The sequence below is a fragment of the Oryx dammah genome, unplaced genomic scaffold, assembly GCF_014754425.2.
Source record: "Oryx dammah isolate SB20612 unplaced genomic scaffold, SCBI_Odam_1.1 HiC_scaffold_19, whole genome shotgun sequence".
Taxonomy (NCBI): domain Eukaryota; kingdom Metazoa; phylum Chordata; class Mammalia; order Artiodactyla; family Bovidae; genus Oryx; species Oryx dammah.
The window spans coordinates 90391418-90407641 of NW_024070203.1; the positions used below are offsets into that span (position 1 = coordinate 90391418).

Below are 16224 nucleotides of genomic sequence, written 5' to 3' on the forward strand. Positions count from 1 at the left end.
TGATCTGCACCTTGGCTCCCTGTGCCTGGGACTCTTTTCTGCATCCTTGAATCCCTTCAGGGTGCACAGACCAAGAGGCTGCAGTGGCTGCTGGCTCGAGGGCTCCAACATCGTTTGTTTAACTGATCACGGTAGACAAAGCTTTTCATCCGCAGTGGAAAGGTCTCTAATGCAGAAGAAGAATTGAAGGCTGCTTCTGCACTGGCACCTTGATGACCGTTGTTCCAAATCCACACCCGCTGCCAAGTTTGTACTGGCAGAATGAGGGAAATGAGCAGAGTGTGTGTGTGACTGGTAATGTTGTCCGCGAGCGTCACACTGCTAGAGTTGGGCAGACTGTTAAAGCTGCTCTCTAGTAGGCGTTTTCAAACGATCATTGGATAATCTATGCCCACTTGGGGCAATAGCTCATCTGCATTTCTCCTGCTGCAGATGAGACTCTTTTCCTCAACTCACAGTTTAGGTTCCTTCTCAGACTCTGCAATTCTGTGGCTCCCTACACTCTTCTAGAAAGCCTACTTAGAAAATAACAGAATGAACCCCAGTCAGTTTTCAGCAGCATGTGGCCCCAATCTGGTCTATAGGAAAAATTCATGGCCTAATTCCTACAGAGGAGAATGAATACAAAAAGAATAGCATCATTCAATGGAAAAACTATGACAACGTCGAGGTTTTATTGACCACAGAATAAAATGTAGGTGGACATATGAAGAGCAATGTTATTAATATGTTGAGAATGGTGTTAGTTAACTTTTGCTGTATAATTAATTATTTAAAAACACAGTGGTCTAAAATAATAAATAACTATTTTTTATCTCATAGTTTCTGTGGGTCTAGAATACAGAAGCAGATTAGCTAGGTGGTTCTGGCTTAAAATAGCCAGCTCATAGTTTAACGTATCTCATGCTATTCACTTAAGATAAAACCTGGATTGCAGTTACCTAAAGGATTGATATTGTTTGTAAGATCTGCCTCCAAGATTCCTCTCCTGTGTGGTACTGGTAAATTGTGACCTAAAGTATCTCATGACATGCTCCTGTCTTCACTCAGAAAGAGAACTCACATGCCTTTTATGACCCAGTCATAAAAACAATTACACTTCCTAACTTCTTCAATACCCTATTTGTTAAAAAATGCTGCTATTTTTGTTTTAGTGGCTAAGTCGTGTCTGACTCTTTTTTGAGTCCATAGGCTGTAATCGAACAGGCTCCTCTGTCCGTGGGATTTCCCGCACAAAAATATTAGAGTAGGTTGTCATTTCCTTCTTCAAGTGTCTTCCCCACCCCAGGGATCAAACCCACACGCCCTGCATTGGCAGGTGGATTCTTTACCGCTGAGCCACCAGGGAAGCTCCTTACACACATTAGCCCTGCTCAGTCTGGGAGAGACTGCTGATAGCTACGAACATCAGGAGGCAGGAATGAAAGTTCCCTTGAAGGTTGGCTCCCTCAGAAATGCGGTTGAAAATGTCATATTCCATCCGAAGAAAAGAATGCACTGTGACTAGTTGTACTGCTGGGAACTCCCCTCCTTATCCTCTTAATCAAACGGCCAATTAATCAAAATATTCAAATAAATTATGATGAAAAGAATAAAGCATATAAAGTCATTTTCCTCCCAATTTGTACACATAGGCTATACTTACATAATGATGAAAATATGGATATTTGATAGAAAATGTTGAGATTCAGAAAATCAAAATTAAAAGTTAAAAATCAATTGCTAAGAGATGAGAAAAAATTTTAACTGTGTATGGTGATGAATATTAACTAAATATTTTTGGTGATTATTTAATAATATATATAAATATTTAATAACTGTGTTATTTCATCTGGAACTATTATAGTGATATATGTCAAGTATAGCTCAATTACAAAAGATCTAAGGTCCAGATACTCAGAATTATATTCTCCTAATAAGAACTGAACAAGAAGATCAAAATAAAATTGATAATTCAATACAAAATCCAAGACATTTAATATTCTCACAGACCCTCAGTCTCTATTAAGCTATTACTGAATAAGAATATATTATTTTGAAGTTTATATCTTTATGAGGACTATGAAAGTAAAGTGTGTTCCATTGTGTGAAGAATAATAGACAAATGTAAGCAAAGGCGAAGACCTTTGTTATTCCAGATCTCATCTCCTCAGTGTGTCTTCTCCATGCTGGGCACGAATTCCTAAGAAAAGTATCTTATTTGTGGTTACATGACTGAGCTCTTACCCATGGAATGTGAGCCTTAATGCATGTCCAACTTCCATCCTGTCTTTTATTTTTAGACAAACTAACTGTTGATGTACACCTTTGTTCTCCTTTCTGCTGATTAGAAACAGAGATGACTAGAGTGGGCTTGGAGGTTGTATGTTGTCTGTGGTGATGGAATTCCAGCTCAAACTATTCAAAATCCTTAAACAGCATGCTGTTAAAGTGCTGCACTCAGTACGGCAGCAAATTTGGAAACCTCACCACAGGTCACAGGACTGGAAAAAGCCAGTTTCCATTCAAACCCCAAAGAAAGGCAATACCAAAGAATGTTCAAACCACCATACAGTTGTGCTCATTTCACAAGCTAGCAAAGCTATACTCAAAATCCTTCAAGGACGGCTTCAACAATATGTGAACCGAGAACTTTCAGAGGTACAAGCTGGATTTAGCAAAGGCAGAGGAACCAGAGACCAAACTGCCAACATTCACTGGATCACAGAAAAAGTAAGACAATTCCATAAAAATATATACTTCTGCTTCATTGATTATACTAAAGCCTTCGACTGTGGGGATCACACCAAACTGTGGATAATTCTGAAAGAGATGGGGATACAAGGCCACCTTACTTGCTTCTTGACAAACCTCTATACAAGACAAGAATCAACAGTTAGAACTAGACATGGAACAATGGATGCATTCCAAATTGGGAAAGGAGTACATCAAGTTGTATACTCGCACCCTGCTTGTTAACTTATATGCAGAGTACATCATGGGAAATGCTGAGCTGGATGAGTCGCAAGCTAGAATCAAGATTGCTGGGAGAAATAGCAACAACCTCAGATATGCAGATGACATCACTCTAATGGCAGAAAGTTAATAGGAATTAAAGAACCTCTTGAGGAGGGTGAAAGAGGAGAATGAAAAAGCTGGCTTAAACTTAGCACTCAGAAAACTAAGAGCATGGCATCCAGTCCCATCACTTTGCCAAATAGATGGAGAAAAATTGGAAAGAGTGGCAGATTTTATTTTCTTGGGCTCCAAAATCACTGCAGATTGTGACTGCAACCATGAAATTAAAAGACACTTGCCCCTAGGAAGAAAAACTATAACCAATGTAGACAGTGTATTAAAAGGCAGAGACATGACTTTGGTGACAAAGATCCATATAGTTAACACTATGGTTGTCCCAGTAGCAATGTACAAATGGGAGAGTTGGATGATAAGGATGATCGCCAAAGAATTGATGCTTTTGAATTGTGGTGCTGGAGAAAACTCTGGAGAGTTCCTTGGACTGCAAGGAAATCAAACAAGTTAATCTGAAAGGAAATAAACACTGAATATTTACTGGAAGGACCAATGCTGAAGCTGACATTCCAATATTTTGGCCATATGATGCAAAGACCTGACTCATTGGAAAAGGCTTGATGTTGGGAAAAAATGAAGGCAAAAGGAGAAGAGAGTGAAAGAGGATATGATGGTCGGCTGGCATCACTGACTCATCTAACATGAGTTTGAGCAAACTTTGGGTGACAGCGAAGGACAGGGGAACCTGGGATGCTGCGTGTCATATCACAAAGAGTCTGCCAGGACCTCATGACTGGAAAAAGAGCAACAACAACAACTGCCCAGCTGGTGAAAGTTCTTGAAGTGCTTTGAGGAGCAAAGTCTTCTCACTCACTAGAGTCTGTTACATGATTAAGAGATAAACTTCTATGCTACTTAAGTCAATACATTTGGGGTATCTTTAGTATATGACAGAAGATTCTGCTGTGCTTAGTCGTTCAGTCGTGTCTAACTCTGTGATCCCATGGACTGTAGCCCGCCAAGCTCCTCTGTCCGTGGGATTCTCCAGGCAGGAATCGTGGAGTGGATTGTCATGCCCTCCTCCAGGGGATCTTCCTAACCCAGGGATTGAACCCAGGTCTCCCACATTGCATTGGATTCTTTACCATCTAAGACATCAGGAAAGCACAAAACTACTGGGGTAGGTAGCCTACCCCTTCTGCAGGGGACCTTCCTGACCCAGGAATCCAACTGCGATCTCCTGCATTGTAGATGGATTCTCTACCAGCTGAGCCACCAGGGAAAGCAAGACAGAATGTTAACCATAAGGAATCAGGAAACATGAAGGAAAAAAGGAGAAAAATACCATGATGTGATTGATCTAAATGAGCAAGCCTGGGAGGTAAAAGGTAGAAGTCAAACCTAAGAATGACTCCTTTTCCACAGATAATCTCTGATGTCGCTTCAAAGACGGGTCTTGAGTAATTTTGTTCCCCTATTAAAGACAATGATCAGCTTAAACTTCCTGAATTATTTTTCTGATTCTGTCACACCTCTACGTACACATTTGTGGATAATATAATAAGACTAGATACATTAGGCCAGGATTCTCGGACTAGTATCTGCAGCATTCTTTTATTCCATCAGCACTTTCAAAAACACAAACCTAAATATCTTACTGGGATAAGGGACAATCACTATAGGTTGTACCACTGATAATAGGAGTATCCGCGATTAAAAATAATGCTTAAGTAAGTATGTTAGCGCTCAGTTATGTCTGACTCTGTGACCCCACGGATGGTAGCTCACCAAGCACCTCTGTACATGGGACTTTCCAGGCAAGAATATTGGAGTGAATTAGCATTCCTTTCTCCAAAGGATCTTCCCAACCCAGGTATCGAACCCCAGTCTCCTTCGTTACAGGCAGATTCTTTACCATCTGAGCTACAGGGAAGTCCTAAAAAATAAAATAAAATAAAATAAAATAATAATGCTTAACAGAAAAGAATTCTTTAAATCTAAGAAAAATATTTTAAAAGCAATATTTTAAACATAAACTTGTAGAATCATAGTCATTCTCATCAGGTTATTTAGTCCAACATTATTAGTATGTATTCTGCTTGAATCCAGTTTTTCAATTAGCTCTCTTAACCTTGCCTGATGATTCCAAGAAGTTTACAAGGTTCTCATTAAGGCTTATATGATTTGCCCTGTGAATTTCATGCCTTGATCACTGGAAATTGTGGAATATATACTTCAAGGCTGTATGTTGTCACCCCGCTTATTCATCTTACATGCAGAGTACATCATGAGAAATGCTGGGCTGGATGAAGCACAAGCTGGAATCAAGATTGCTGGGAGAAATATCAATAACCTCAGATATGCAGATGGCACCACCCTTATGGCAGAAAGCGAAGAGGAACTAAAAAGCCTCTCACATTAGTCAGCCCATAAAAACGAACCTCCCTATATTTTAGGGCTGGCCTCAAGCCTGTCGAGATGGACACAGTCTATCTCTGGATATGGATCTTCCAGGGCTGCGGTCATTTTCAGAGACAACCCTGTATCCTGGCAGCCTCTCACCTTCCAAGCTGGCCCACAGTTTGTCTATGGAAACTCCCCGTATTTTAGGGCTGGCCTCAAGCCTGTCGAGATGGACACAGTCTGTCTCTAGATATGGATCTTCCAGGGCTGCTGTCATTTCCAGAGACAACCCCATACCCTGGCAGCCTCTCACCTTCCGAGCTGGCACACAGTTTGTCTATGGAGTGTGTAGCTCTCTAAAAAGAAAAAAAGAAAAAAACTGCTTTCACTGTAGTGTACCTTTATCTTTAATTCCCTCCTGAGAGAATTCAAGGACCCTCGCTTTTTGGCCCCCCCAGGGACTCACTTAGGACCAGGCATGACCATCCTCCTAGACTCACCTTTATTTTCCTGCAACAAGGTGAACTGGAAAAACATCTGGGTGAGTTTTTTCTCTTTTGTTGTTGTTATAGTTCCGAGTACTTTAGAATGCCCAGTTCTTAAAAACAGATGCTGCCTTCAAATCAACTAAATGAGCTCTTTCACAAATTAATTTTGGCAATACCATCTGAAGGTAAAAAATATATATATATACACACACACACACAGCGTATGTGCATAAATACACACACAAACGTGTAGACAGACATCTCATAGTTAGTAATATTTGTGGTGAAGGTTTGTTAAAGATTTGTTAACAATACGTTTTCACTTTTCACTTTCATGCATTGGAGAAGGAAACGGCAACCCGCTCCAGTGTTCTTGCCTGGAGAATCCCAGGGACGGGGGGAGCCTGATGGGCTGCCATCTATGGGGTCGCACAAAGTCAGACACGACTGAAGCAACTTAGCAGCACTAGCAGCAGCAGCAGCAGCAGGCCAAATTAGAGGTTTGAGGTGGGGGAAAATTGAACTTTAAACCACACCTTTAACCCTGCAGAGATTTGTAACACAGAGGCAAGCGTTTCCAATTCTCCAAAGGATTAGTGTGTAGCTTTAGTTTTAGGCCCCTTTTATCTCTTTAATTTTTGTTAGTCTTTTGGAATAAATGCTTCAGTGAATCTGTTTTGGAAATTTGAAACCTTCTGGAGGCTTTTGCATGCTAATTAAAATAGGTATCCCATTCTGTGTGTTTGATTTGGAAGCCCTTGTTTTCATGTGCACTTTAAAAATTATATTATCTATTTAGAATGTTCTTATAATGTTTTATAAGTTTGGTGGGTCGCTGGCCAAAATGGAATTTAATCCACATTTTTATCCAGCTATATCTAGCCGTAGAAGTGAAGTGAAGTGAGGTCGCTCAGTCACGTCTGACTCTTTGAGACCCCATGAACTGTAGCCTACCGGGCATCTCAGTCCATGGAATTTACCAGGCAAGAGTCCTGGAGTGGGTTGCAATTTCCTTCTCCAGGGCATCTTCCCAACCCAGGGATGGAACCCGAGTCTCCCGCATTGGAGGCAGACCTTTACCGTCTGAGCCACCAGGGAAACCATATCTAGCCGTAAATGGGGTGCAACTCACATTTCTATTTAACCATATTTTGAAGCCCCAACCTGATGGCTCCCAAGCCAAGTTCTCAGGACGCAAAACAAGCCTGAAAAGATTTTTCAATTTTTGTAAATGTCTATAGTTTCTGGGATCACAGTTCTTAGGTATAAAATAAGGAAGTGTACTGAAAAGAGGTATGCTTAACTGTTGGATGTAAAGAATCTTATTAGCAATTAGCCTTTATTTACTCAAAACAAGACAAACAGGCACCTTAATATATTGGTAGTAACCAAGTAGAATTAATGAGTCCAAAACAACAACAACAACAAGGGCCCCTTCAGCGTTACCAGCTTGGACTGGGGAAAGGAAGCCAATAGGCTCCAAGCAATGGGGACCGCAAAGTGAGTCCAAAGAAAAGCAGAGACTGCAGCAGCCACCAGCTAGGAAAACAAGCCAAACAATTGAGGAATCGCAGACTAAACCATGAGCAGTCTCTAGTGTGGAACCTGGGAACGGTTTAAGGGCTAGGGTTTTCAACCCAAAAACCTGGACACTGATTCGAAAGTCCAAGTTATCCACTCCAGATGGAACCATCTGCCAGCCCAAATATAAGAAAACGCAGAGCTCAAACTGAGAGGCACCCTGCCTGCATTCCTCATTGATCCCTTGTGCTATTGGAAGTTTGCTTTGGATCCCATCATTGCCACCAAATCTGTTAAAAAAAAAATCAACTATGTAAATCTGAAGATGCAATTAGTCTATTAAGCAATACCTGGCAGTATCCCATTCTAGAAAGTGGAGAGATGTTCCAAAGAATTCTACAAAATGGAAGATTCTCATAGAAGCAAGGTATAGCAGGGACGCTTTTAGCAGAAGGAAAGAAGGAATTGTTTCTTTCCAGGTTAACTTCTTTGGGGAGAAAGGCAGGAGTCTATCATGTGGATTACCTCTTCTTCCTTGGGGGAAAGGAGCAGGCCTCCCATGGCAGATATGCCTCATTGGTGCTGACAAGAAAGCTCCAAAGTGGCTGATTAAGGTTACATTCCTGGGAAAGGGGAAACTGCAATTAGGTCGGGTATTAAATCGAGGTTTGGTACCATGAGATTCAAAGGCAAGTGAAGTCACTCTGGGCCTGCGGTTTTCTCTTTAACAACTTTTACAATATTGGCTCAGGTTTTTATCAGTTATTGAGCTTCCGGATAATTTTGTTCAGAGAGATTTTGGTCAATTTAACCTCTTATAGGGCATCACATTAATTTGCTGGATCAATTATTTAAGATGATATGTCCAGGTGGTTAGGAAGTCATGGGTACTTTATAGGTTCCTTGTTAAATTACTTCTGTGCTTGGAAAAGAGAGATAAGTCACATGAAAATTCAGGCTCCCGCTGTCTCAATTACTTTCTGAGTGTCTTACCAAATTACATCCTCTGTGTTACATCTTCCTCAATTTGAAAGAAGTTAAATTTGAGGTGATTCTCATTTTGTTTTAGAACCAATGATACCAAACTTGCTTTCTTGCCTTTCTGCATGAACTGTTGTGAGCTATAGCAATTTCAAGCTGACCAAAGCTGAAATACAAGTATCAGTAGTACTTTATCCTGATGATCCCTTGTCCAAACTCCGTGGGTGTGTAAATTACGACACATGCTATCCAAGGAAAGTTTATATAGGTAAATCACAGAAAAGAAATCTAGGATTTTCTTGCTGCTATTTGATTTTGTTTTAACAATGTCAAGTTTTATTGAGCAAATAACCATTTTTGATCTAGAGGCAATTCCTGGTTCACCATGATGCTCGTGTAAAACCCCAAGGATGATATAGCCCGAAGTTCTCTGATCCACCAACCATAATAACGTGTGTTAGGTTATTCTCCATGATCATGCGGAATTATGCCTCCAGACTAGATTTGAAAATCTCCTGAAAACTAAAAAACTAGTGTGTTAATTTTACTGCCTCTTCTCAAACAACTCACATTTGTGGTGAAACAATTTTCATGCAAATTCCTTATGACCTCCTGAATGAAGTTTAAGTGAACCTGGTTTATTAATGATTCTGCTTGAAAAGTTAGAAGCAATAAGAAAGTAAATACAGTGTACTTTAGTGACACATTCAGGGCCTTCAAAAAAAGGAAAGAAAGAATCTTTTCTGTAAACACTTAGCTGCTGCTAAGTCACTTCAGTTGTGTCCAACTCTGTGTGACCCCATAGACGGCAGCCCACCAGGCTCACCCATCCCTGGGATTCTCCAGGCAAGAACTCTGGAGTCGGTTGCCATTTCCTTCTCCAACACATGAAAGTGAAAAGTGAAAGTGAAGTCGCTCAGTCATGTCCCACTCTTAGCAACCCTATGGACTGCAGCCCACCAGGCTCCCCCATCCATGGGATTTTCCAGGCAAGGGTGCTGGAGTGGGGTGCAATTGCCTTCTTCTAAACACTTAGCAGCATGCCAAATTTCGATATTGACTGGAAGGAGAGGAGGGCTAAGTTAAAGATACACACATTGGGCAAAGACTCTTGGTTTTTACAGTTTACCTGGAAGTTGAAAGAGCTTGGAGCATGGACAATAAGTGGATTTGGTCAAGAGGTATATGGATCCTCTCTCAAAATGAACATAGATTGCTAGAATGTTTTATTGGGGAAAAAAATACCTTTGCAAAGTCAAGCAGGCAAGACGACATGCTCTATGGCAATCAACAAAAATTCTTGCTTCATAAGCTGATTGGTTATGATAGAAGGAACAGGGGTTGCATAGATTTAACACAGAGTATCACACGGCAATCTGACTTTGTTACTACCACTGCTGGGTGTCCACTTGCTATATATACATATATATATGCATTTTCTAGAAATGTGGAAATAGATGTTTTTAAACTCTAATATTACAGAGATCATCGACTTTACTGGAAAACCCCATGGATGGAGGAGCCTGGTGGGCTGCCTGGTGGGCGCTAAGAGTCGGACAGGGCTGAGCAACTTCACTTTCACTTTTCACTTTCATGCATTGGAGAAGGAAATGGCGACCCACTCCAGTGTTCTTGCCTGGAAAATCCCAGGGATGGGGAAGCTTGGTGTGCTGCCGTCTCTGGGGTCGCACAGAGTCAGACACAACTGAAGTGACTTAGCAGCAGCAGCAGCATTGACTTTACACCTTAATCAAAGATTTCCAGAAACTTTAAATGAGATGATTTTCACTTAACTAGAGATAAAAAGAGATAAATGTCACTTAGAAAAGTTGTAGAAATAATGCGAGTTGGGTTATCTATTTGGGGGAGAGTTGAGAGTGAACAGCTATGATGTGAACAGGTAAATGATATACAGGATTTTTGAATGGTCAAATGCTAAAATGTGTACTTATTCAAATGTACTTCAGTTTTACTCCTGAAAGACCCCAAGAGCAAAACTTGAACTTGCTATAGGCTGGTAACTATGTACCTAACATTTACATTGTATGAAATACTATAAGTAATCTAGAGATGATTTAAAATATATAGGCGTATGTGTATAGGTTATGTAAATACCATGCCTTTTTATGGGCTTCCCTGGTGACTCAGACGGTAAAGAATCTGCCTGCAATATAGGAGACCAAGGTTCAATTCCTGGGTTGGGAAGATCTCCTGGAGAAGGGAATGACCACCCACTCCAGTATTTTTGCCTGGAGAAGCCCATGGACGGAGGAGCTTAGCAGACTACAGTCCGCACGGTTGCAGAGTCAGACATGACTACATGACTAACACCTTCACTTTTTCACATGCCATTTTAAATAAGGTACTTGAGCATCCTTGAATCCTGAAGTGTCCTGGAACCAGTCTCCCAGTGACATTGAGGGAAGACTGTATAATGTCTCTATTTTTAATAAGGGAAAAATTAAAACAGTGCAAAGTGAAAATTCAGGCTTTTATTGAAAACTGCATTTGCATAGTCTTCTCTATTATTTTTAAGTTATGAATGCTATTTTTAAACCCTACACATTATTATCACATGTGGGACTTTCAAGGATGGCTAAGGTATTTTATTGTAACTACAACACAACTGGTTCCAAAGACAAGCTGTTTAAATTGGTTCAGGGTGGATCACCAGTTAGAAAGCACCACTAAGGATCCTTGTTGTCGGGACTTCCCTGGTGGTCCAGTGGCTAAGACTCTGTGCTCCCACGCAGGGATCCGGGTGTGATCCCGCGTCAGGGCACTAGATCCCAGAAGCCCTAAGTAAGAGCTCACATTCTACAAGGAAAGATCCCACATACTGCAACTGAGACCCAACATGGCCAAACAAACATTTAAAAGATCAAAGAGTTCCTGCTGTTAATGATGCTTTGTTCCAGGGTTGTTAGCCGTGAAGGGAAGCATCCTTCAATATAGATTTTTAGTTCAGGTCATTTGTCCTTTGTTTTCTAGTTGTATAAATTGGCAATGGGATGTGAAAAAGGCCACTTACAGCAGAAAGAAATGTTTCTATCCAACAACGCCTGACTTAAAAACTGCAAGCTTTTGGCAGTTGTTTATTGCATGTTAATCATTTATAATTACTGTCCAGCAGGACAGTCACTTGTGGGTTCAAAATGCAAAAGTTAGTAACCAGTAGACAAGCACGTTATTACCTGTAGATTACTGGGGACAAGTTCTAACATTTGAAATAGCCTGATGCAGCTGTTTCATGAAGTCATCCTAAGATACCCATTCTGATAGGATATCTTGCTATTTCTGAAAGTATAAAATATCAAAAGGTTTTGCCTATTTTCATTTGCATTTCACTTGTTAAGCACTCGGACGTGAGGATCAGCCTTATTATAGAGATGATGATGAAGCACATATGAAAGGCAAATAAATACTCAGGACATGTGTATGAAGCACTTAGCTGTATAGGAAAGGGGTGTCAGGTTTTAAAAGGATATTGTCTGCAGTATATACTAAGAGTCACTTTGAGCAGTGCATTCCTCAGATTCTCAGATTTCCTCCTTAAAGTCCTATTTTACATTGGTAGAGTATTTTTCTACTAAATAATTGTGTATGTTATCTTTTCCATTAACAAACCTAAAAGTGTCTCAACTTTTGTTGTAAACTGTTTAACGTGTTAATCTTACCAAATAAGTCGATAAAATATAAAGACAAGAAATTATGGGAAAGATATTTGAGCCATAATGATTCCTTACTTTCATTTCCGTACCACAGACTAAATCTTTAATATTTTCTAACACTTAAAATAGTACTTGGTATTATGAAGGTATATTCACAAATAATAGTTTTAGAGATTAAATATTAATATTATGGAAGTTCACTCATTACAAATAAACTTTACAAACATGTTTCTTATTTTTCCTTCTTTTGCAAGTGTAAATGGATACTGTGAAGCTCTGCAAAGACCTCTTCCTAGACAAAGAGGTTATCAAGAGTTGGGTATGTTACTGAAAAGGCAAAACATTTAAGATGGAAATTCTTAAAAATAAATGTGAATTTAGACTGCTTGTTTATTGTTCTGAGGTTTCTGTCTCTGAGTAAAAATAAAGTGAAAACCAAACACTAAATGATTTTTCCTTTTTTTTTTTTAATCTTAATGGCAACGGCTAATAGGAAAGAGGACTGGGAAGTGGAGAGGATTGCTGTCTGCTCAGCTCCTCGGGAAAGAGGATCCTTCGTGGCCCCCTTGCCCATGCCGCCTCCCCGGGTGCAGGGGAACCTTCCTCTGTCGCAAGTACACAGTCAAAGCGGCTAACTCTGGTTTTGAGAGCTACGGAGCCACTGGGCAAGCAGGGTGGTTGCAGCTGTCGAGAGGCACTGAGGGGCGAAGGACAAGAGGGAACGCCGGCTCTCCATAGGAGGCGCGAGGAGGGCAGGTTGCTGCCGTCTGCGGACACACACGCTCCCTGGGCTGGAGTGATACAAAGGAACGTTTTGGAGACTAAAAGCCACATGTTTACCTTAAAGAGCGCTTCCTCTGAATGTGGGAGTCCCAGAGATAAGAGTTTGGCGGCTTCACCCACGGTGAAAACCAAAGCGGAAGGGTGGTGGAGACTAGAGCCAGCCCTGCTTAAGGGGAGGTGGTGCAGGGGGCGTCCCAGAGCGAAGCGTGAAGAATCAGCAGTCTCTCTTCAGATGCCAGCATTTGGATCCCTTAACAGGATAAATAATAAAGGTCACTGTTTGTCACATTAACGAAATTACCCAAGAGGGAAACACCTGCTTCGTCGCTTCAGTCCTGTGGGACTCTGAGACCCCAGGGATGGCAGCCCGCCAGGCTCCTCTGTCCGTGGGATTCTCTCTGTCCCTGGAGGGGGGAGTCTTTCCCTTCTCCAGGGGATCTTCCTGACTCAGGGATCAAACCCAGGTCTCCTGCACTGCTGGCAGATACTTTACAGTCTGCGCTACCAGGGAAGTGTAGGAGGGATTACAGTCAAAAGGAGAAAAGGAAAAACTTCTGAGGATGGATCCTGGGTACAGCCTTGCTTGCTACATTGAGAAAGATGACGAAGAACTAGCAAAAGGAGCTCAGAAAGGAGTGGTTCGTCAGGAAGAAAGCAATTCAAGGGAGAGAAGGATGACCCAGAGCCCAGAAGAAAACGGTGAGAGGAGCATTAGCTGGGGGATATGCTGTTGTTGAGCAAATTAAGGCTGAGAACCACTGGTTTGTTGATGTGGGTGTTATCAGTGATCTTCACCACAGTATTATCAGCTGAAAAGTGGGGAGATAACCTGACAAGACTTTGTTTTTGAGATAATTAAAGGATGAGGAGACAAGATGGAGACTAGAAACAACATCCTAAAATAATTTTACTATCAAAACTTAAAATTGATATTTGTAGCCAGGCAAGAAAAACGTAAACAAAAGCATTTTTCTCTGCCCTGGGTCGCCTCACCTCCCACCTACTGAGGGTCATGTATGTGCATTCAGTTCAGTTCAGAGGCTCTCTGAGACCCCATAGACTGCAGCACGCCAGGCCTCCCTGTCCATCACCAGCTCCTGGAGTTTATTCAAACTGCGCTATGCAGCTGAGTATCTGCGTTATGCATCAGCTAAAACTCCTCCATCAGAGGGAATACCTGCTCGACCACAAAGAGCAACATTCTCCTCGTATCAGAATGACAACTTTTGAAAAGATAATATTCCTTCTTTATTTTATAAGAGACCACAATGATGCTTGCTGCTGCTGCTAAGTCACTTCAGTCTTATCTGACTCTGTGTGACCCCATAGACGGCAGCCCACCAGGCTCCTCCGTCCATGGGATCTTCCAGGCAAGAACACTGGAGTGAGTTGCCACTGCCTTCTCGGCAATAATGCTTAGATCCGAATTAAACCGTCAATAATATGACTTTTAATGTATAGTCCTCTGTGTCAAAAAACTTATATAACTATGCCCAGGAGACCTGTGTTTGATCCCTTGTTGGGAAGATCCCCTGGACAAAGGAATGGCACCCCACTCCAGTATCCTGGCCTGGAGAATCCCATGGACAGAGGAGCCTGGTGCGCTACAGTCCACAGGATCTGAAAGAGTCAGACAGGACTGAGCAAATAACTCTTTCACCTTCACTGATTCAACAGGGCAGAACAGTTTTCAGAACTTTCTGAGGTGCTCTTCTTGGGGGTAATAATTTTCAAATTTCTATGTCTAAGACTGATTAAGTTTTCACTGACATGGTATAATAATGACCGAGGAAAAGTCAAGGGGGGTATGGACACATTAAAAGTACTTTGAGATGATAAAGAATATAGCATATTTGAACAATCAGCTAGAGGCTGCATCGGAACGCGGACTTGCATGTCTCCACACGAGATGAGGCCTGACTCCCCTGTGGAAATCCCAGAGGAACCCCAAGATCCATGTCAGCACTGGAGAGGAACCCTGAGGTTCCGGCCTCAACTCCAGATGAGGACCGCGGCCCCAGCAGCGACTGGAGAGGAATCCCGAGAGGCCCCTCGCAACTCGCATGGAGACTGGACTTTCCTGAGGCAACACGAGCGGGTCCCTGAGGTCCCCGTTGTAACTCGAGAGGAACCCCAAGTTTCCTGCCACAACTTGAGAAAAACCAGGAGATCCTCCCTTCAACGCGAGATGAGGCCCTTTTTCCGCTGCGGCGTCTCAAGAGAAATCCCACCTGCCGGGGTTGGCCTCTAGCTGATTAAATTGAACCCAAGCAGGGGGTCTTGGAACAAACAATCTGTACCCAGTTGTTCAGAAGCACAGGCAACAACCTGGGCTTGCTTCTGGGGTCTGAAGGAGGGTGGGCTGTCCTGTGGGACTGAATCCTGAACCTGTGGAATCTGACTCTATCTCAAGGTATACAGTGTCAGAATTGTAGAACTGAGATAAACATTTTACTTACTCAGCAGTGGCCACAGAACTGGAAAAGGTCACTTTTCATTCCAATTCTGAAGAAAGGCAATGCCAAAGAATGCTCAAACTCTGCACAGTTGCACTCATCTCACACACTAGTAAAGTAATGCTCAAATTCTGCAAACCAGGCTTCAACAGTATGTGAAATGAGAACTTACTTCAAGCTGGTTTTAGAAAAGGCAGAGGAAACAGAGATCAAATTGCAAACACCCTCTGGATCATCGAAAAAGCAAGAGAGTTCCAGAAAAACATCTACTTCTGCTTTATTGACTATGCCAAAGCCTTTGACTGTGTGGAACACAACAGACTGTGGAAAATTCTTAAAGAGATAGGAATACCAGACCACCATGGCATAACTGACTGGATGGACGTGAGTCTGAGTGAACTCCTGGAGTTGGTGATGGACAGGGAGGCCTGGCGTGCTGCAATTCATGGGGTCACAAAGAGTCGGACACGACTGAGTGACTGAACTGAACTAAACTGACCTGCCCCTGAGAAATCTGTATGCAGGTCAGGAAGCAACAGTTAGAACTGGATCTGAAACAACAGACTGGTACCAAATCAGGAAAGAAGTATATCGAGGCTATATATGGTCACCCTGCTTGTTTAAATTATATGCAGAGTACATCATGAGAAATGCTGGGCTGGAAGAGGACAAGCTGGAATCTAGATTGCAGGAGAAATATCAATAACCTCAGATATGCAGATTACACCACACCACACTTATGGCAGAAAGCTAAGGACAACAAAAGAGCCTTTTGATGAAAGTGAAAGAGGTGAGTGAAAAAGTTGGCTTAAAGCTCAACATTCAGAAAACTAAGATCATGGCTTCTGGTCACATCACTTCATGGCAAATAGATGAGAAAACAATGGAAGCAGTGAGAGACTTTATATT

At 41.8% G+C, this 16224-nt stretch overlaps 1 long non-coding RNA gene across 1 annotated transcript; it reads right to left on the bottom strand.

Annotated features, from left to right (window-relative positions):
• Positions 1-280: 280 nt before the first annotated feature.
• LOC120878537 lies at positions 281-13251 on the bottom strand. Its single transcript, XR_005724567.1, has 3 exons — positions 13176-13251; positions 1064-1067; positions 281-291 (listed from the first exon to the last, which is right to left on the bottom strand). It is a non-coding gene; the product is annotated as an uncharacterized LOC120878537 (long non-coding RNA).
• Between the last annotated feature and the right edge of the window lie 2973 nt (positions 13252-16224).